The 22,300-nt window shown below is 38.8% G+C and overlaps 1 pseudogene; it reads left to right on the top strand.

The window, feature by feature from the left end:
* Positions 1 to 4,043: 4,043 nt before the first annotated feature.
* LOC141549188 (casein kinase I pseudogene) lies at positions 4,044 to 6,256 on the top strand (annotated as a pseudogene).
* The last annotated feature ends 16,044 nt before the right edge of the window (positions 6,257 to 22,300 follow it).

Genomic DNA, 22,300 nt, shown 5'->3' with positions numbered 1-22,300 from the left:
CCCACTGCATCCCATCTCCATGGATTGCCCCTCTATCACACCCACACGTTCCCTTATCTTCCATCTCTATCTCTCCGGCTTTTTCCTTAGTGCCTGCAAACATGCCCATGTTGTCCTTCTTAGTCCTTCACTTGATCCTTTCATCCCTGCTGACTATTGTCCCATATCCCTTCTGCTTTTTGGAGCTATGCTCAAAAGGCCATCTACCACAGGTGCCTTCATTTTTTCTTCCCTAATCCTACCTCCCTGTTAAGATTCTTACAAGGTGCGAACTAAGTGGAATTGAGGAGATGATGGTTAAATCTAGGTTGGCACTGATTTAATCCCACAACAAATGAGAGTTTCCTAGTGATATAATGATTGATGTATACTCAGTGTGGGCCATCTAAAGAGGAGCTGTCAGGGCCAGAAAGGACAAGCCCATAGAAGTCTCAGAGCCTCAGCCAGGATTCAGTGGGGGAGACTCAGAAGCCAGAGAAGGCAGCTTAAGCTCTCAGAACCAAGACTACAGAAGGTCTTTAAGAAAAACTAGCCAAGCTCCCAGTGAAGGAGATAAGACTTTGAAGGAGACAATAAAGGATTTGGACTTTAATCCCTGGTTGCACTTGTGATTACCGAACTGAAAGGAAGGCTGCCTCCAGAAACCCCCAAGAAACCTGCTCCCAGAAGCCCAGAGAACATTACATTTTAGAGAAGAATACTACACATCCCCTTCTTAATTCCTTACAATTTAGCTTCCCAGATTCCTGATTGCACCTAAACTGCTCTCCCCAAAGGTACCAGTGTTCTCTCAGTTGCTAAATCTAATCAATGGCCTTTTCTCAGCCGTTTTCTGTGACTTTCTTGGAGCCTCTGACACTGTGGATCCGGGCTTAGCACATGGTTCTCAATAAATGTTGCTTCACCCTCTTCTTCTTAGTACTTTCTTCTCTCTCTAGGTTTTTGGAGGCATGATTCTCTCCTGGTTCTCGGTCCCTATCCGACCGCTTCTTCTTGGGCTCCTTTGCCAGTTCTTTTTCAGATCAGGTCCTCTAACCATAGGTGTCCTGTATGGCTCTCTCCTGGGTCCTCTTCTCCCTCTCCATTACTTAGTGATCTCGCCAGGTTTTATGGACTTAACTCCCATCTCTCTTCTGATGATCTCAAATCTACCTATGCTCCCCTAACTGCTGACCTCCAATCTCATAATTTCAACTGTATTTCAGACATTTTAAACTAGATGTCCAGGAGACAGCTCAAATTCGAGATGCCCAAACCAGAATTTGTTACGTTTCCCCATTATTTCCCTCTTCCTGTCGAGGGCCTCCTGGTCCCTTGGGCTCACCACCCAGGAGTCATGCTGATTCTTCCCTATTTCTCCCTGCCAGCCTCCCACATCCAAGCTGTTGCCGAGGGCTGTTGACTTTACCTTGGCAGCATCTCTAACATTCGCCCTTCTCTCCTTTGACACTGCCGTCTTGCATGTCGTCTCCTACCGGCACCGTGGCAGTAACCTGTTGGTGAGCCTGCCCGTGTCAGATCTTTCCTCATTTTAGTCCACTCTCCATTCAGCCACCAAAGTGATTTGCCTAAAATCATCATTTCACTCCCCTGCTTGTGGTTTGCCCTTGGTTCTCGACATCGTGGAGGTGACGCCATGACAGGCACGTGATGTGAAATGAGGGAGAGCTGGGGGGGGGGGTGGCCTCTGTGTGGGGAAAAGGTGAAGAATTTACAGATTAAGCAGATGTTGATTAAGACTGTTTATCTAAAGCCTTAAAGGCCTCAGTTTAGGAAACGTGTGATTTTAGATAAGGCCTGGACTATATTCTATTGTTCAAAGGACACCGGTTAGAAAGCTCTGCATCTACTGCATTCCACTGACCCAATAGGGGAAGACAGGCTTAGGTGACCAATCACAACATACAGAGGGCGGGACTTTGGAGGTTCTTTGTCTGAAATGTATAAAAGCTGTCAGCATTTTGAAGGCTCTGGCCCTATCCTGCTTTGAGATTTGCCTCACAGACCGGGAAGGGGGCCGCTTCTTGAGATTCTAATAGATAATTCTGCTTTCTCTGAGTGATCTCTGTAGTAGTCTCTTTGGGTAGGGCTTTTTGTCCCAAACACCTCCCTTCCCCCTCCAGTGCCACCTGAGCCCAGTGGCAACAAAATACTCTTATTCCAAGTCCTGCCTTCCCTCCAACTTGTGCATACGGTTTTAGATCCAGTGAGCCACCGTGGCCTCCTGGCTGTTCCACCTCTTAGCTCTGGGCGTTTTTGCTGTTTGTCCCGCGTACTTGGGATCACCTCCTTCCTGGGCTCCAGCCACTAATCTCCTTGGACTTTCTTCAAATCCCAATTAAATCCCAACTTCTACAAAAAACCTTTTCCACCACCTGTTAATGGCAGTGCTTTCATGCATTATCTCACTTTCATCTTCTATACACTTGTTTGCACATTTCTCTCTTTGTCTTCGTTACATTGCGAGTTGCTGGAGGGCAGGGCCTTTCTTCTGCTTCTTTTTGTATCCTGGGGCTTAGTAGGGAGCCTAGCCCTCCATGGGTGCTTAATAAGTATTTATTTTGACTGACTTCCTGAATGGAGGAAAGATATATATATATATATATATATACACACACACATATATATATATATACACACACACACACACACACACACACATACCTCTTCACAACTCTACTCTCCGAGGTGGTTCAAGGGAGAAGGGATTATGCCTCCTATCTGGGGGGGGGGGGTGTTATTGCGATTGTCCCTTTGGAAAGCTGTATTTCTTTGTAAAATCTAAAGAGATTTACTGGCCAAATAGGACTTGAAGTGGACTACCCGCCCCTGCACTTGGAGGAATGCCATTGGCTCCATGGCATCTCCCTTCAAGGGTCCCAGAAAATTCTACGGGTGGGTTACAATCCAAGCCACCTAGTAGTGGGGGCCAGAGTGGCTAGTTTTACGTTGCCTATAGAGTACTTTTTTTTTTTTTTTTTTTTTGAGAGTTAAAACACAGTGGATGCCCATTGATTAGGGAAAGGTTAAATCAATCGTGACACAGAAATTTAATGGAATATTGGAATGTTGTGCCCTGTAAGATGTAAGAAGAAGGAAGGAAGGCTCAACATGAACCACAGAAGGAGTTAGGAGAGAGCGCCAAGAAAACAATGGACGCCGTTACTACGACTCTACAAATGGAGAGGAGACCGCACTAGAAAATAAATCTTGCAAAATTCCAGTAAACACACAAGGCTGGAAAGAAGGGCGAGACACCCGCATCCTGTGCCTTGGTAGGGGTGGAAGATCCAGGGATGGGGCCTATTGTACCCATCTTCTGGTTTTTCGATTACTTGATTGTTTTTGCTGTTTTGCTTTTTGAATTAAGCAAATATTATTTGTGATACGAAATGGCTTTGGGAGAAGGAAGGGGGAGTGCTGGGGGAAAGCTGTACTTTAAAGAAAAAAAGACTGATAAACATTCCCCAAAACAAAAGCAGAGAATGGGAAGGTGGGAAAGGGGCAGGTCGCGGACGGCTTTCAAACCCTGGCCGAGGGGATTCTTTGGGAGCCCAGACACCCGAGGAAGCAGTTGCCATTTAATCGAGTTGGGGGATGGGGGTGACGATGACTCGGTTGGATCTGCGCTTTGGGAACGTCGCCCTGGCAACCGACGGCAGATGGATTAGAGTTTGGGGGCGGGGGGGGGGAGAGACGAGGCAGGCCAATCGGAAGGCTACTGCAGCAGTCTGGGCTGGAAGGGATGGGGGATCTGCACCAAGAGTGGGGGCTGTGTAAATAGGGGGAAGGAGGCGTGTGGGCCGGGCGCTGCCATGGTAGAAACGCTAAGCCTAGGCCGCCCATTGGACGAAACTCGCCGCACCGTGGCGACGGAGTGGCTCTAGGCTGGTTGGGGCCGCTGCCGGGCGGGGGGGGGATTGGGGGGGGGGGGCAGAGAAGCAAGATGGCGGCGGGGGAGGGGTGAGCCGCAGTCCGAGTGGGCGGGTGACGTCACGGCCAGGAGGCCCCGCCCTCACGCTCTGCGCCTCTCTCAGCCCGGCACGTCAGCTCAAAGCAGCAGCGGCGGGGGCGGCGGCGGAGGAAACGGTCACTGCGCGCTTGGGGACGCCACAGAGGCGGCGGCGGCGGCGGCGGCGACGACGACGGCGACGGCGGCGGCTGGACCCCAGAGCCATTGTCAGGCCTGCTACCGCGCGCGGCCCGAAATCCGCAGAGGCCCCGGGAAGAGGCGGCGGCGGCGGCGGCCTACACCGAGACCTACGGCTAGGCCCCGGCGCGGCTCGAATCGGCGCGGCCCGGAAGCTCGCGTCCGTGGGTAAGGCCCATCTCCCCGAAGCCTTTCTCCGGCCATTGCTCCCCCCCCCACCGCCACCATTTCCGCCACCATTCCCGCCCCGCTGCCCCCCCCTGCGTGCAGGATGACGAGCAGCATAGTCGGGGGCAAATACGAGCTGCTGCGGAAGGTCGGGGCCGGCTCGTTCGGCGACATCTACCTGGCCATTAACATCACGAACGGCGAGGAGGTGGCCGTGAAGCTGGAGTCGCAGAAAGCCAAGCACCCCCAGCTGCTGTACGAGAGCAAGCTGTACAAGGTCCTGCAGGGCGGGGTGGGCATCCCCCACATGCGCTGGTACGGCCAGGAGAAGGACTACAACGTCCTCGTCATGGACCTCCTGGGGCCCAGCCTGGAGGACCTGTTCAATTTCTGCTCGCGCAGGTTCACCATGAAAACCGTGCTGATGCTGGCCGACCAGATGATCAGCAGGATCGAGTACGTGCACACCAAGAACTTTATCCACAGGGACATCAAGCCTGACAATTTCCTCATGGGCATCGGGGCTCACTGCAACAAGCTCTTTCTCATTGACTTTGGACTGGCCAAAAAGTACCGAGACAACCGCACCAGGCAGCACATTCCTTACCGAGAGGATAAAAACCTCACCGGCACCGCCAGGTACGCCAGCATCAACGCACACCTGGGCATCGAGCAGAGCCGTCGAGATGACATGGAGTCCCTGGGCTACGTGTTGATGTATTTCAACAAGAGCAGCCTGCCCTGGCAAGGACTGAAGGCCGCCACCAAGAAGCAGAAGTACGAAAAGATCAGCGAGAAGAAGATGTCCACCCCCGTGGAAGTTCTGTGCCAGGGCTTTCCTGCAGAATTTGCCATGTATCTCAACTACTGCCGTGGCCTGCGCTTTGAAGAGGCACCTGATTACATGTACCTGAGGCAGCTGTTTCGTATTCTTTTCAGGACTCTCAACCACCAGTACGACTACACTTTCGATTGGACAATGTTAAAGCAGAAAATGACCTAAAAGGCGGGCCCCTCTGGTGGGGAGGGTGGGCAGACCCCCTGGCCCTAAGGGTTTCCCGGGCATGGAGAGAGACGGATGAAGTAGAGCAGATCAGAGCAGATCTTGTTACTCCCCAAATGTAGACATTTTAGTTCACGTGTACACTTCTAGTGGTGGTGAACAACCATTTCTTTGGTGTGAAGAATTTAATTTCAGTCTAAACTGGCCGTGGTTAACACTAGCCCAGTATTCAGAGTTGTAGCTGCTGTGTTTGTGATTGTTAACTGACATAGTGAAACATGATGTTCAGTTTTCTATTGCGTTTTTCAAGGGGAAAGTTAGCTACACGGTTGACACACAAGCGGGAGAGCTAAATTGTGCATATGCCAATTTTCTGTTACCTTTTCTTTCGTTCCGATTGCAATCCTGAATTTGTGCTTTGGGATCTTGTTTCAAAAGAATGGCATGAACAGTTTTCAACCATGGTTGTGGTAATTGTAAATGCTACAATTGTACACTCGTGGAGTTTTGTTTTTTCCTCCCTGGAGTTTAAATGTTGTACACTTAAACATTCTTAAAATCTGTTGGCTTCTGTGTGCAAGGCAGCTGACAAGGTAGCAACCAAAGATTCCAGTTTTTAAGCATATGAAAGACTCTGCCTGCTTAATGTGCTAGAAATAACATCATCTAAGTGAAAACTTAAGAAAATCGTAGTGACTACTAGATTATCTGTAGTGCTCTGCATTAACTCTATAATGTTCTTGATATTAAAAAAAAATAGCCTATTTGTCACAGACGTTTTGTTAACACCTTATGAACCTGTATGTGTTACTTATATAAATGTAATCAGTGTAAACATCTATATGATCTGGAATTTCATGTTTATGTTGAAATGAGAGTTGTTTTGTTTACAAGTTCATTAAAAACTAAAAAATTGACTCTGTTTAAAAAACAAATTGGCCACGTGTGGTGAATACAAGTGAAGGGCCGAGGGTGGCGAATCTGCACCGCGGAGCTGCAAACCTGGGTTATTGGGAAAATAGTAGTACCTTGGACAGTACTTGGCTGTGGCGAAGGGGCGGGGAGGGGGAGGGAGGACGAAAGAAGGGGAAGGAAGAAGATGAAACCTAAGTAGACACCGGCCACTGGGAGCAGAGGGAAGGTTGGGCCCCTCCTGTAGGTAATTCTTGACCTAGAGCAAACAAAATAATTTGACCGAACTTTGTCGTGACTAATTTTGAATAGGCTGCCCTAGTGTGGTTCGGAAAGCAGTGTGCTTTCTGGAAATCACATTAAATGTTCCCTACTAGCCCCTACGAATTTGACTGTTTGCCAACCATGTCCTCAGGTATGATTTTCAGCTTCTGCAGTGTCTACTGTATTCGGTTACCTATGCCAAATTAAGCCAGAAATATAGGAAAATATACTTAATACAGTCATTAACCAGAGGAAGAACATTGTCTCCCAAACCAAGGTTTCTGCTAGGTGGTAACTAATTCCTAAATCAATTAGAGCATTCAGATTAACTTCCTCTTCTTGGGTTACAAATATATCTTATTTGAGGTATCAAATACAACTCCTTTTTAATCTTTTCCCCCCAAATCCTAATATGGGAAATTTAAAAGCATCACTAACAAAATAATCTCACCCTCTCAGACCTCTCCCACACAAAAATTAGGCATCCCAAAGCAGTTTCCTTGTTTTAGAACACCCGCAATCCAAAGGAAGCTTCCAAAACAAACAAACAAACCAAGGAACGGATTAGTAACCCCAAGTTCACTCTGCACTCATCCCCTACCTCCCATGCTACCTACTAGCAGGGAAGCCGACCTATAGTCTTCCCCCCCCCCCCCCCGCTCCTCCTCCCTCTTCCCAGTGTCAGGGACCCTGGCTCCAAACTGTGGAAGTTTGGGCCTCAATAGCCAGATTAGCCACAGCCTTTAGGAGCAAAACCCTGAAACACCAGGCAATGTTCTGAAGTGCCCCATGCCAGAGAAAACAGATTGAACTGCTGGTGCTGGGCCAGGGAACTAGGGAAAAGAGGGAATGGGGCAGGTCTGTCTCTCTCACGAGAGACCCCCCCTCCCCCCAGCACCACTCTACGGAAATTGAGGGAAAGGGCACAACATCCAGCTAGGGCAATTCTGACCACCCAAAAATCACCTGCAATAGAGACCTAGTGTGACAAACAGTCAATTGCTCAGCGTGGGAAGAAGCTGAGACCCATTTGAAATCCAGCTTGCAAGAATCCACAATCAGGAATGAGGAAGAGAGTGATAAGGAAATTGTGATGTGTGGAGGAAGATAACACTAAAACCACCAAAGACTTCAAGAAGAAGAAATCGCAAAGACCTACATATATATATATATATATATATAAAATCAACAGGGAAAGCCATTAACAACTAAAAAGGAAACAAATGATTTTTTATTGCTTTGATTTATTTTAAAGTTTCATTATAGGATTAAGCTCCCTTCTTTAGGAAGAGCTAGCCCTAAACTAAGTCAATCAATAATGGCAAAAGGGGGTCTGGTTTTGTTTGGGTTTTTTTGGTTTTTAAATTTTGGGGAAAAAACCTTATTAGAAATTTTAAGAGAAAAAACGTTTTTAGGGAAAAAAAACCTAAGAAATAAAACAGGCATTTTATTTTTCTTTTAGAAATTATATTTATGTGATTTAGCAGAAAGCCTAGAAGTAGAATTTTCCATTAGGGATTAGTTTTTAAATAAATTTGCTAAATTGTCTCTTAAAATATTATATATATATATATATATATATATATATATATATACACACATATGTATTATATTATGTAATATATAATTATATATTATGTATGCATGTACATATATATGTATATACAAAGTGCCCTTTAAATGGATGAATCCAATAAGCAAGTTAGGCCAAAGCAATTTGACATTGTTACTAAATCACATTTGAAGATAATTAAAACTCAACATAAACAATAGACAGCAAGACCCCAGCCACAAGACTGTCATGCTATATATTTAATAGAGGAAGCAGGTAAAATTTTAACTTGAAAATCTCCTAGAAAAAACTTAGAAATGGCATATTCATCTGTGAATGATAAAGAACTAAGTTTAGGAATAGTGGGTTCCTTACTTCAGATTCAAAAGGACTTTATACACTTAGAAATCTTTAAGAGAATGGGAAATCTGTGCTGATTTTCTGTTTTGTGCTAATCCATGCTGGTAGGTGCTTCCAAGCATTTGTTTTCTTCTGTCCTTTTTCCTAATAACTGGGCAGGGGGGATGATATAGCTATTGCCACTAGTAATTATAAATAAAAATTGATTAGGTTGGGTTAGGGTTAAAATTTTGAAGCTACATTGTTATTGTAGTATATTAGAAAATATGATTAGTCTTTGTATATACAAGGGGATAATAATAATAATAATAATAATAATAATAATAATAATAATAATAATAATAATACTAGCATCTGCCTCCCAGGGTTGTTGGAGGAATTAAATGATTTTAAGGTGCTTAGTATAATGAGTAATGTGTAAATGTTGACTTTTGTTATTGGGTTTTGGAGTAAATAACACATCAAAGATAATGACAGGCAAGTTTTTTAAGAAGGATAATTTAAGATTTAATCTGATTGAATAGATGGAATTTGACTTGAGAAGAATTTGAGAAAATTTGCGTTGTGTTTAAAAACAAAAATGACAACCAAAAAACTCATGATATTTTTTAGACTTCCAGTTTTCTTATATAGTGAAATTTGGAGATATATTAGACATATAATTAGAAATGTAAATTCTCTTTTACTTAGAAAATATGTTTTTAAATACATATTGTTATGTGAATTTTTTCTGAGATACTGTGAAATACTGTTAGAGAGATCTCCTTCTCTATTGAGTTATTAAAGTAAATGTGATAACAGTCTTTGAGAGAAATGGTAATAATGGATTGCCTTTTGTATTAAATTCTTATGATTTAATAGGAGGTTTGAGGATTCCTCCACCTACCCACCCCCACCCCCCAACCAGAATTGTGATCTGAATCTGTAACTGTACTTGGGTAAAATTGCTTTGAAATAGACTAAATTGATGTCATATGGCTAAAGTAAGCATCTTTTGAATTGAACTAAATTTATGTAGCAAAATTATTTTAAAAACCACAATTATTACATATTCAATAAGTTAGTCAACTAAAGGGAAAGGTTTCACTTTTGATGTTTACAACTGCCTTATAATGTAAGTTAGTAAGTAGTTTAATAACTGAGAAATAAAAAACAAAACATTTTAAAGTACTACCAAAAACAGGTCTCTGAAATTCTTTCAGGTAAACAAGAACTAGAGAAAAAAACCTGGCATGTGGTAAATACTATATAATGAGCTATTATTACATTTTTATTTGATCCTAATTACTCCATACTAGATATCTCTGCTGGGTTTTAAATGCTATTGTTTGTGATTAACAAAATGCTAAAGGAGATAGGGATAGATTATTTTTCCTGTAATATAATTTTAAAATGCATCCCACTGAATTATTGTCATCTGACTAATAATGTTTCATGTTTTAAATACTTGATATTTAGCATGCAAAATTTTCTCTGTTTAAAAAAAGCTGTTAGGTCATAAATGTATATTATAGAATGTGACAAATAGGTTTGAAAGCTGTTAATATTAATGAGGTATTTCTGTTTAAAATTAAGAAAATAATAACAATAATAGTAAATGACTTACTTTTGGGAGAAAAGCATACTAGATCTTTGTGAGGTTCCTAAGAACCAGTCTTGTAAAAACAATTAATTTACAAACTATTTTGCAATTTTACAGTGTTGTAAAACTCTAGTGCTGCTGTTTAAGGAGCTATGGTCTCTCCCCACTAAAAGAGGAATTTTATGCATTAAATTTTAAATAAAAAGTTAATTTTATTTGAGATTTTTAGATGAGTGTGGACTAAAGTTTTGAACCAACTATTTCCTATGTGTAAACTTATCTTCACTGTATTCATGTAAAATTCCAGAACGTAGCCTCTGTGTTGCTTGTCTCAGCCAACATTCAAGCAGCTTAAGTCTCCATCATTTCCTTTGGTAGTTGCTCCTTCAACTTATTTGGTGGGTTAAAGCTTTTTCTGGAACTTATAATGGTTTTGATATTGGCAAGTAATATTCTGAAGCCCACCTAAAATGGCCAAATGTACTTCCTCTTCCTTTAAGCTATCTATAGAGCAGACAAAAGGGGGGGATTAAAAATCTATCATGTATTTACTTAGATATATTTAAGGCACACACACATATATATGTGCTAATTTTGCCTCCAACAACTATTTTGAATACATGAAAACTCTGTTAATGAACACTCTGAATTTACATCCTGTCCTGATATAATTAATGAAATTTTGTTATGTAAGGACTTTAATTTTATATATTTCTAAGTTTTGATTTCAGATATGTGTCTGACTTCTCATAAGGCCACCAGTCCATCTTTTAAGAAAAATGTCAGTAGCTCAATGGAAATAACTTCTATGAACTCTAGCCATGGATATCTATCCCTGGAACATAGTTTTGAAGGGGCAATCTTAGACATTTTCCTACCTGGTTATTCTGAGCCTGACTATGACATTCTGTCATCCAATTGGCCGCCTATGACTCATAGCTGAAATTGAAAGGAAGTAGTGCTACTCTCTGCCTGTCTCTTTCCTAGCCAATTCCATTGATCAGAAGTATAAAATGATAGCTCATTTTCCCACTGTAATACAATAAACACTATTGGCAACTTTTAACTAAATAATATAAGCTAGTATAGTACTACTGTAGTGAGAAATCCTTTTGAATTTTCATTTGAATCACAAATAAGAAGGACCAATTTATAGTATTTAGTGTATTGTAGATCATACCACAATATTCCTTCATTATGTTAATAGGATAGTATCCTAAGGAGGGTAATGGGAGATTATGACTTAGTGAGAGGTGTGACAGTTTTCAAAAGTGGATTGAGAATTTTACATGTAAAAATTGTATGCTAATTTTGAAGAAATTATTTTTCTATTTGAAGCATCTATCTGGGAATTTTCTTTTTCTTTTCTTATTCTTTCTTTCTTTCTTTACTTTTCTTTTTCTTTTCTTTTATTTTCTTTTTCTTTTCTTTTCTTTTTTTCTTTTTCTTTTTCTTTTTTTTTTTTCTTTTTTTTTTTTTTTTTTTTTTTTTTTGCTGAGGTAATTGGAGTTAAGTGACTTGCCCAGGGTCACACAACTAGGAAGTATTAAGTGTCTGAGACCAGATTTGAACTCAGGTCTTCCTGATTTCAGGGCTGGTGCTCTATCCACTGCACCACCTAGCTGCCCTGTCTGATAATTTTAAGAGAGAGATTCATTTTTCAATCAGGCTCTCATGAGGTAACAATTGAAATTCTCTGAAGTTGCAGGTGAATTATGCGTTCTTAATGTGATGACTGTTATAGCTCTATTTTGTATTGTTTTCCTACATGGTCTTAGAAGTAACAGATTGAGAAGGAAGAAAGGAAGAAGCCTTTTCAGAATTGTCCTAAGGGACTTCTGGCCAAAATGGCAGAGAGGACACATATCCATTTAAGCTCCATCTTGCTCTCAGAATGTATATATTTATAACAAAGCCTCGGAATTACTGCTTGACTGAAAAACCCCACAAATAATTACCAACAGAAGATATCCTCCAAATTCACCAGAAAAGGTCTGGTTTTTGGTCATGGGCGGGGATGGTTAGATCAGGCACAGATTGAAGGCAGGCAGCTCACACTGAGCAGACCTGAGGGGGGTAGGGTGTGATCTCAGCCATTTCTGTGGGGAGAACTTTACCACAGCGTGGCTACTTTGTCCTGGCAGCAAGCCAGTACATCAGCAGAGAAGCTATCAACACAGGAGGTAAAGACCATAACCCCAAAAAGCTAAGATCTCTCAGGACCTGGCCACCCCAACCCAGAGTGTCTCAGCATGCTCTCAGAGTCTCATAGCGCAGATGCAGCACAGCCCTTGCTGTCCTGCTAGTGTTTCACTGCTGCCCCTGCAGTCTGTAGAGAAAGCTTGGTAATACCATCCAGCCTCCCCCACCCCCAGCCAAAAAAAAAAAAAAAAGCAGACTGCATTTGCTTTTATTGTTAGTTTGTTTTCTTTGGTTCCTCTTTGACAAAATGAGCAAAAAAGTTCACTCTTAACTATTGATAGCTTCTATATGGATAGACAGTAGACTTTAAACTTTGAGGAGACTAAAAACAGACTGTCTCCAGATGAATTCCCAAAGAGGGATATGATCTGGTCCTCAACACACAAGACTCTCATAGAAGAAATTAAAAAGGCTCTCAAAAGAGAGCTAGAAGAAAAATGGGAAAAGTAAAGGGACGCTTGGCAAGAGAATCTGGATAAGTCATCCCACTGATTTAAAGACAGGGTAGACAAAAACATCAAATCCAGGGGCAGCTAGGTGGCACAGTGGATAGAGCATCAGCCCTGAATTCAGGAGGACTTGAGTTCAAATCTGGTCTCAGACACTTAACACTTCCTAGCTGTGTGACCCTGGGCAAGTCACTTAACCCCAGTCCTCAGAAAAAAAAAATCAAATCCTTGAAAAGCAGAATTAGTGAATTGGAAAAAGAAAATAGTTCTCTAAGAAAAAAAAGAAAATTGGCGAAATGGAAAAAAAAATTCCATAGAACAAAACAATTCACTTAAAAACTCAATTGGATCAATTAGAAAAAGATATAAAAAAGTAAGTGAAGAAAATAATTCATTAAAAATCAGGAATTGAACAAATGGAATTGAATGACTCGAGGAGATACCAAGCATCAGTCAAGCAAAACCAAAAAAATGAAACAATGGAAAAAATGTCAAATACCTTCTTGGGAAAATGACAGACATGGAAAATGGATCTAGGAGAGACAGTCTGAGAATTATTCAACTTCCTGAAAAATATGATGGAAAAAAAGAAAAAAAAAATTAAAAAAAAAAAAAGCCTAAAAAAAAAAAAAAAATTGGAAATGGAAAAAAAAAACTATTTTCCCTGAAATTATCAAAGAAAACTGCCCAGATGTTATAGAAACAGAGGGTAAAATAGAACATTGAAAGAATTCATTGATTACATACTGAAAGGACCTAAAATCAAAACTCCAAGAAATATTGTGGCTAAATTTCAGAACTATCAAACCAAGGAAAAAATACTACAATCTGCTAGAAAAAATCAATTCAAATATAGAGGAGCCACAACAAGGATTACTTAGGATCTAGCAGCATCCACATTAAAGGATCTGATATTCTGAAAGGCTAACGAACTTGGTATGCAGCCAAGAATAACTTACCCAGCCAAAATGAGCATCTTTTTCCCCCCCAGGAAAGAAGATGGACATTCAAGGAAATAGATGAATATCATCTATTTCTTTTGGAAAAACTGGAACTAAACAAAAAGTCTGATCTCCAAATATAGAACTCAAGAGAAACCTAAAAAGGTAAAAAGAAATATTGGGAACTATATTTCTGTTGTAAAGATATATAAAGAACACAAGTATAATTCGTTCTAGAAACTAGAGGTGGAAAGGGAATTGTACCAGAAAAAGGGTAAAGTGGGGGGGTACTACATCTCACGAAGAGGCAAAGGAAACCTATTATATCTGAGAGAAAGAATGGAGGGGGATGAACATAGTGTGTATCTTACTCTCATCAGAACTGGCTTAAAGAGAAAAATATTAGACATATTCGATTTACGTCTCCCACCTCACTGAAAAGTGGGAGGGGAAAAGAGAAAAGGGAAGGAGTAAGCTAAGTGGAAGGGAATACAAAATTGTGAGAAAAGAGGGTAAGAAAGGGGGAGAAACTCTAAGGTGGGGGAGGGATCCTAAAAAGGGAGGGCTGTGAGAAGCAAGTGGTGCTCACAAGTTTAATATTGGCGAGGGGGCGTAAGGGTAAGGAAAGGAGAAAAGCATAAGCAGGGTTAACAAGATGGCAAGTAATATAGAATTAGTCATTTTAACCATAAATGTGAATGGGGTAAACTCCCCCCAAAAAGAGGAAGCAGATAGCAGACTGAATTAAAAGCCAGAATCCTACAATATGTTGTTTACAGGAAACACACTTGAAGCAGGCCAATACATACAGAGTAAAGATAAAAGGTTGGAGCAGAATCTACTATGCTTCAGGTGAATTAAAAAAAGCAGGGGAAGCCATCCTGATCTCAGATCAAGCAAAAGCAAAACTAGATCTAATGAAAACAGATAAGGAAGGGCACTATATCTTGCTAAAGGATAGCATAGATAATGAAGCAATATCAATATAAAACATATGCATCAAGTGGTGTAGTATCTAAATTCTTAAAAGAGAAATTAAGAGAGTTGCAAGAAGAAATAGCAAAACTATAATAGTGGGAGATCTCAACCTTGCACTCTCAGAGTTAGATAAATCAAACCACAAAATAAATAAGAAAGAAGTCAAAGAGGTAAATAGAATACTAGAAAGTTTGATATGATAGATCTTTGGAGAAAACTAAATGGAGACAGAAAGGAGTACACTTTCTTCTCAGCAATTCATGGAACCTATACAAAAATTGACTACATATTAGCACATAAAAACCTCAAATTCTAATGCAGAAAGGCAGAAATAGTAAATGCATCCTTTTCAGATCACAATGCAATGAAAATTACATTTAATAAAAAGCCAGGGGAAAAAAGACCAAAAAATAATTAGAAACTAAATAATCTCATACTAAAGAATGATTGGGTGAAACAGCAAATCATAGACATAATTAATAACTTCACACAAGAAAATTACAATAATGAGACATCATACCAAAATATGTGGGATGTAGCCAAAGTGGTGATAAGGGGAAATTTTATATCTCTAGAGGCCTACTTGCACAAAATAGAGAAAGAGAAGGTTAATGAATTGGGCTTGCAACTAAAAATGCTAGAAAAGGAACAAATTAAAAACAAACACTAAACTTGAAATTCTAAAAATAAAAGAAGAAATTAATAAAATGAAAGTTAAAAAAATCTATTGAATTAATTAATAAAACTAAGAGTTGGTTCTATGAAAAACCCAACAAAATAGATAAACCCTTAGTATCTGATTAAAAAAAAGGAAAGAGGAAAAGCAAATTGTTAGTCTTAAAAAAGAAAAAGGAGAACTCGCCACTAATGAAGAAGAAATTAGAGCAATAATTAGGAGTTATTTTGCCCAACTTTACGCCAATAAATTTGATAACTTAAATAAAATGGAAGAATACCTTCAAAAATATAGCTTTCCCAGATACACAGAGGAAGAAGTAAATTGGTTAAACAGTCCCATCTTAGAAAAAGAAATAGAACAAGCTCTTAATCAACTCTCTAAGAAAAAATCCCCAGGACCAGATGGATTTACATGTGAATTTTACCAAACATTTAAAGAACAATTAATTCCAATGTTATATAAACTATTTGAAAAAATAGGGATTGAAGGAGTCCTACCAAATTCCTTTTATGACACAGACATGGTACTGATACCTAAACCAGATAGATTGGAAATAGAGAAAGAAAATTATAGACCAATCTCCCTAATGAATATTGCTGCTAAAATCTTGAATAAAATATTAACAAAAAGATTACAAAAAATCATCCCCAGGATAATACACTATGACCAAGTGGGATTTATACAAGGAATTCAGGGCTGGTTCAATATTAGGAAAACTATTAGCATAACTGACTATATCAATAACCAAATTAACAAAAACCATATGATCATTTCAATATTTGCAGAAAAAAGCATTTGATAAAATGCAACATCCATTCCTAATAAAAACACTTGAGAGTATAGGAATAAACGGACTTTTCCTTAAAATAGTCAGGAGCATATATTTAAAACATCAGTAAGCATTATATGTAATGGGGAAAAACTGGAACTATTCCCATTAAGATCAACAGTGAAACAAGGTTGCCTATTATCACCATTATTATTCAATATTATATTAGAAACACTAGCCTTGGCAATAAGAGTTGAGAAAGAGATTAAAGGAATTAGAGTAGGTAATGCAGAAACCAAACTATCATTCTTTGCAGATGACATGATGGTATACTTAGAGAACCCCAGAGATTCTACTAAATAGCTATTAGAAATAATTCACAACTTTAGCAAAGTTGCAGGATACAAAATAAACCCATATAAATGATCAGCATTTTTATACATCACCAACAAAATCCAACAGCAAGAGAGTACAAAGAGAAATTCCATTCAAAACAACTGGTCGAGAGTATAAAATATTTGAGAGTCCATCTACCAAAGGAAAGTCAGGAATTATATGAGCAAAATCACAAAACACTTTCCACACAAATAAAGTCAGATTTAAATAATTGGAAAAATATTAAGTGCTCTTGGATAGGCTGAGCGAATATAATAAAGATGACAATACTCCCTAAACTCATCTATTTATTTAGCGCTATGCCAATCAGACTCCCAAGAAACTATTTTAATGACCTAGAAAAAATAACAACAAATTTCATATGGAAGAACAAAAGGTCAAGAATTTCAAGGGAATTAATGAAAAAAAAAAACAAACATCAAATGAAGGTGGCCTAGCTGTACTGGATCTAAAACTATATTATAAAGCAGCGGTCACCAAAATCATTTGGTACTGGCTAAGAAATAGATTTCTTAGCCAATACCACACAGTTCACAGGACAAAATAGTCAATAGCTATAGCAATCTAGTGTTTGACAAACCCAAAGATCCCAACTTTTGGGATAAGAATTCACTATTTGACAAAAACTTCTGGGAAAACTGGAAATTAGTAACTACATGGACCCACACTTAACACCATACACCAGGATAAGATCAAAATGGGTCCATGATTTAGGCATAAAGAATGAGATTATAAATAAATTAGAGGAACATAGGGTAGTTTACCTCTCAGACTTGTGGAGGAGCAATTTGTGACCAAAGAAGAACTAGAGATCATTATTGAAATAGAAAATTTGGATTATATCAAATTAAAAAGCCTTTGTACAAACAAAACTAATGCAGACAAGATTAGAAGGGAAGCAACAAACTGGGAAAACATTTTTACAGTTAAAGGTTCTGATAATGGCCTCATTTCCAAAATATATAGAGAATTGACTCTTATTTATAAGAAATCAAGCCATTCTCCAATTGACAAATGGTCAAAGGATATGAACAGACAATTCTCAGATGATGAAATTGAAACTATTTCCACTCATGTGAAAGAGTGTTCCAAATCACTGCTGATCAGAGAAATGCAAATTAAGACAACTCTGAGATACCACTACACACCTGTCAGATTGGCTAAGATGACAGGAAAAAATAATGATGAATGTTGGAGGGGATGCAGGAAAACTGCAACACTGATGCATTGTTGGTGGAGTTATGAACAAATGCAACCATTCTGGAGAGCAATCTGGAATTATGCCCAAAAAGTTATCAAACTGTGCATACCCTTTGATCCAGCAGTGTTACTACTGGGATTATATCCCAAAGAAATACTAAAGAAGAGAAAGGGACCTGTATGTGCCAAAATGTAACAGCCCTTTTCATAATGGCTAGAAATTGGAAAATAAATGGATGTCCATCAATTGGAGAATGGTTGGGTAAATTGTGGTGTATGAAGGTTATGGAATATTATTGTTCTGTAAGAAATGACCAACAGGAGAAATACAGAGAGGCTTGGAGAGACTTACATCAACTGATGCTGAGTGAAATGAGCAGAACCAGGAGATCATTATACACTTCAACAACAATACTGTATGAGGATGGAAGTGGATATCTTCAACAAAGAGAAAATCTAATTCAATTCCAATTGATCAAGGATGGACAGAATCAGCTACACCCACAGAAGGAACACTGGGAAATGAATGTGGATTACTTGCATTTTTGTTTTTCTTCCCAGGTTATTTTTACCTTCTGAATCCAATTCTTTTTTGCAACAAGAGAACTGTATGTATCTAGGATATACCATAACATATTTACCATGTATAAGACTGCTTGCCATCTAGGGAAGGGAGTGGAGGGAGGGAAGGGAAAAGTCAGAACAGAATTGAGTGCAAGGGATAATGTTTTTAAAAAATTCCTATGCATATGTTCTGTCAATAAAAAGTTATAATAAAAATAAAATATTTTTAAAAATTGCCCAAGAACATGGTTTGTTCCAGAAATGTACAAAGTAGGCTGAAAGAACTCTACATCATGGGGCTATAGTACAGAGTGACCTTTGAATTTTTTCATCTTTATCAAGCATTTCCAGTGAACTGGTGGAATTCAACAAAGGGCTTTGTTTTCCTTTCCCATGATCCATTACTTCTGGATCAACGGGTTAGGGTTAGGGTGGCCCTATAATTTTTGTCAATGCATCAGCCATAAGTAATGTTTGAATTTGTATGACAACCCACTCACTTTGGGAAGTTGTATCATTGCTAACACTCTTAGAACTATTGCTTATACCCCTCTCATATGATAACTGGGTAATGAATAATGCTAGGTCTAGACTGCATAATTAGGTATGCGATAAACTGCTCATTGGGACCCATACATGTTGGCTTTGTCACCAGGTCGACCTAAGCACCCTAAATAACAGCTGCCTCTTCCTGCCCACATACTAATAACAACAATAATAATGATAAATTCATTATCATCAAAACTAATAGGAGATATTGCATCTCATGTAAACTACAAAATGTCTCATAGTAAGACTGGATAGCACAAAGGACCATCAAATTGATATCTTGATTAAAGTATCCCCTTTACTTGAGGGAGAACTTTACCATCTACCGCTATTAAGACGTCTAAAGATTTGGTAGTGAAAACAAGACAAATAGCCTTGACTTTGACTTTGCAGTCTCAGACCTTTTAGGGAGATTGATTGTTAAAACCATAGACCACCTGAAGGAATTTGACTCGATTCAATTGAACCATATTGAAATTTATTTCTTTTGGATCAAAAGGGGGAATTGAAAAAGAAATCAGCTACTTTATATGACTTTGATTTATTTTTAGTTTGATTATAGGATTACGTTCCTTTCTTTAGGAAGAACTAGTTCCAAGTTAAGCTAACAGTCTCTTAAGTCTAGGCTACCTATAGATTTAGTGACTAGATAGATTGAGAAGACTATCATTTAGTAGCAGATAACTTAAGAATAATATAATTATAAAGATTTTTGAAAAGGCTAAATTTCTTTTTCTAGCAAAAAGGGGCCTGAGAAGAGGCTAAGATCCCCTTCCTGGCAACTAGAGAAAGGTTAACCAGAGGTTAAAATAAACCCCTTTTTTTTCTTGAGCTAGCATATAAGTTGGGGATTATTCCAAGAAAGTTGGAGAGGGAGTGATTGCTAACCACTGATCACAAGTTTCTCTTTTCCAGTACATTTTTTATAAAATGTACCACCTGAGTTGTGAATTGATCCAACCATTTTGGAGAGAAATTTGGAACTATGCCAAAAGGGCTATAAAACTATGTATACCCTTTGATCTAGCAATATTACTATTAGGTCTATATCCCAAAGACATCCAATAAAAGGGAAAAGATCCTATTTGTATAAAAATATTTATAGCAGTTCTTTTTATAGTGGCTAAGAACTGGAAATTGAAGGGATGCCCATCAATTGGGGAATGACTAAACAAGTTGTAGTATATGATTGTAATAGAATATTATTGTGCTATAAGAAATGACAGGACAATGTCAGAAAAATCTGGAAAGACTTATATTAACTGATACATAATGAAATGAACAGAATTAAAAGAATGTTGGTCACAGTAAAATACTGTTCAGTCAAGAATTGTGAATGGCTTAGCTATTCTCAGCAATACAACAATCCAAGACAATTCCAAAAAACTCCGATGGAAAATGTTTATGGTTGCAAGAAAACAGGACACCTTACTGGGTGAGACAAGAGCATAGACCAGGAGACCAGTGATCACACATCTCCCTGAATCACACCACCTTGGAAGCACTGAAAACTTGCAGAACCCTAGAACTAGTTCTGAAAATAGCAGTGCAAAAATAAAAGGCCTGAAACTTGGGACGGTGCCTCCCCGCCTCCAGGTAAGCAGATCTTAACTTTAACATAAAGTTCAGTCAAAAAACAGGCTGGAAAAAATGAATGAACACCATCATCACAGCAACAAAAGATAATATAGTGGCATGGAAGACTAAGACACAAACTCAGAAGACTAACAATGTGAAAGGAGCCACAACCAAATCCTCAAAGAAAAAATGCTACTTGTACACAAGCCCAATGAGAATTCCTAAAAGATGTAAAAAAAGAAATCAGAGGAAAATTTGAGGAAAGGAATGAAATTGATTTTAAAAAAAATAGGAAAAGAGCAGTTCATAGTTTAGTAAAAGAGGCACAAAAAATAGCACCTAAAAAACAGAATTGGCCAATGCTAAAAGAAGCATAAAAATTGACTGAAAAGAATAATTCCTTAAAAAGCAAAAGTGGTCAAGTGGATGCCCATCAGTTGGGGAATGGCTGAATAAGTTATAGGATATGAATGTTATGGAATATTATTATTCTGTAAGAAACAATCAGCAGAATGATTTCAGAGAGGCCTGGAGAGACTTACATGAACTGATGCTGAGTGAAATGAGCAGAACCAGGAGATCATTGTATACTTCAACAACAATACTCTATGATGATCAATTGTGATGGACGTGGCTATCCTCAACAATGAGATGAGCCAAATCAGTTCCAATTGAGCAGTAATGCACTGAACCAGCTACACCAGAGAAAGAACTCTGGAAGATGACTATGAACTACTACATAGAATTCCCAATCCCTTTATTTATGTCCGCCTGCATTTTTGATTTCCTTCACAGGCTAATTGTACACTATTTCAAAGTCCAATTCTTTTTGTACAGCAAAATAACTGTATGGACATGTATACAGATATTGTATTTAACTTATACTTTAACATATTTAACATGTATTGGTCAACCTGCCATCAGGGGGAAGAGGTGGGGGGAAGGAAGGGAAAAGTTGGAACAAAAGGTTTTGCAATTGTCAATGCTGAAAAATTGCCCATGCACATATCTTAATAAAAAGCTATAATAAATAAAAAGTACCTCAATCCTGAAAAAAAATAATTATTGGACTACCAGAAAGCCACAATAATAATAATAATAATAAAAATCCTAGAAGATATTATTCAAGAAATTGCCCTAATATCTTATATCCAGAGGATAAAATTGAAAGATTCCACCAATCACCTCCTGAAAGATATCCCCAAATGAAAACGCCCAGGAATATTATGGTCAGATTCCTGAGCGCCCAGGTCAAGGAGAAAATATTGCAAGCAGCCAGAAAGAAATCACTAAAAAAACATGAAACTACAGTTAAGATCACATAAGATTTAATAGCTTCCATGTTGGAGTAGAGGACTAAAATCAAGAAGGCAAATGAGCTATGACTATAACCAAGGATAACCTACCAGTCAAAACAGGGTATAATCGGAGAAAAATACTGGAAATTTCATGAAACAGAGAACTCTGAAGTACCCCTAATGAAAAGGCAAGAGCTGAATAGAAAAGTTGACCTTCAGACAGAATATTCAAAAGAAGCAATAAAAAGGTAGAAATGAAAGAAAAATCTCAATAAACTCAATAAATGAAAACTTTTTACATCCCTATATGAGAAAATGATACATGTAATTCCTAAAAACATCACATGTCTACATAGTGGGGCATGGGGGTGTGAGCTGATTATGTTGGGATGATCTAAAAAAAAAAAAAAAAAAAAAAGGAAGGATGAGAAAAAGGGAACAATAGGAGAAGGAGGAAAAGGAAAGGAATAATGGCAAAATTATTTCATATATTTTACAAAAAAGAGATTTTAAAGTAGAGGGGAAACTGGTGTCAGGGTTTCAGACTTAAAATATACTCTTCTGAACTGGTTCAAAGAGGGCAGAACATAGAGTTGGGCATCAAAATGTATCTTACCCAAAAGGGGCTAAAAGTAAGGGGGTATGTGGTGAGAAAGAGGGTGGATTAAAGGGAGGCAGTGGTCAAAAACAAAACAGACTTTTGTGA

The sequence above is a fragment of the Sminthopsis crassicaudata genome, chromosome X, assembly GCF_048593235.1.
Source record: "Sminthopsis crassicaudata isolate SCR6 chromosome X, ASM4859323v1, whole genome shotgun sequence".
In the NCBI taxonomy this organism is placed as follows: Eukaryota; Metazoa; Chordata; class Mammalia; order Dasyuromorphia; family Dasyuridae; genus Sminthopsis; species Sminthopsis crassicaudata.
Note: the sequence above shows the minus strand (reverse complement) of the source record. Positions and strands in the feature narration are given on the sequence as shown.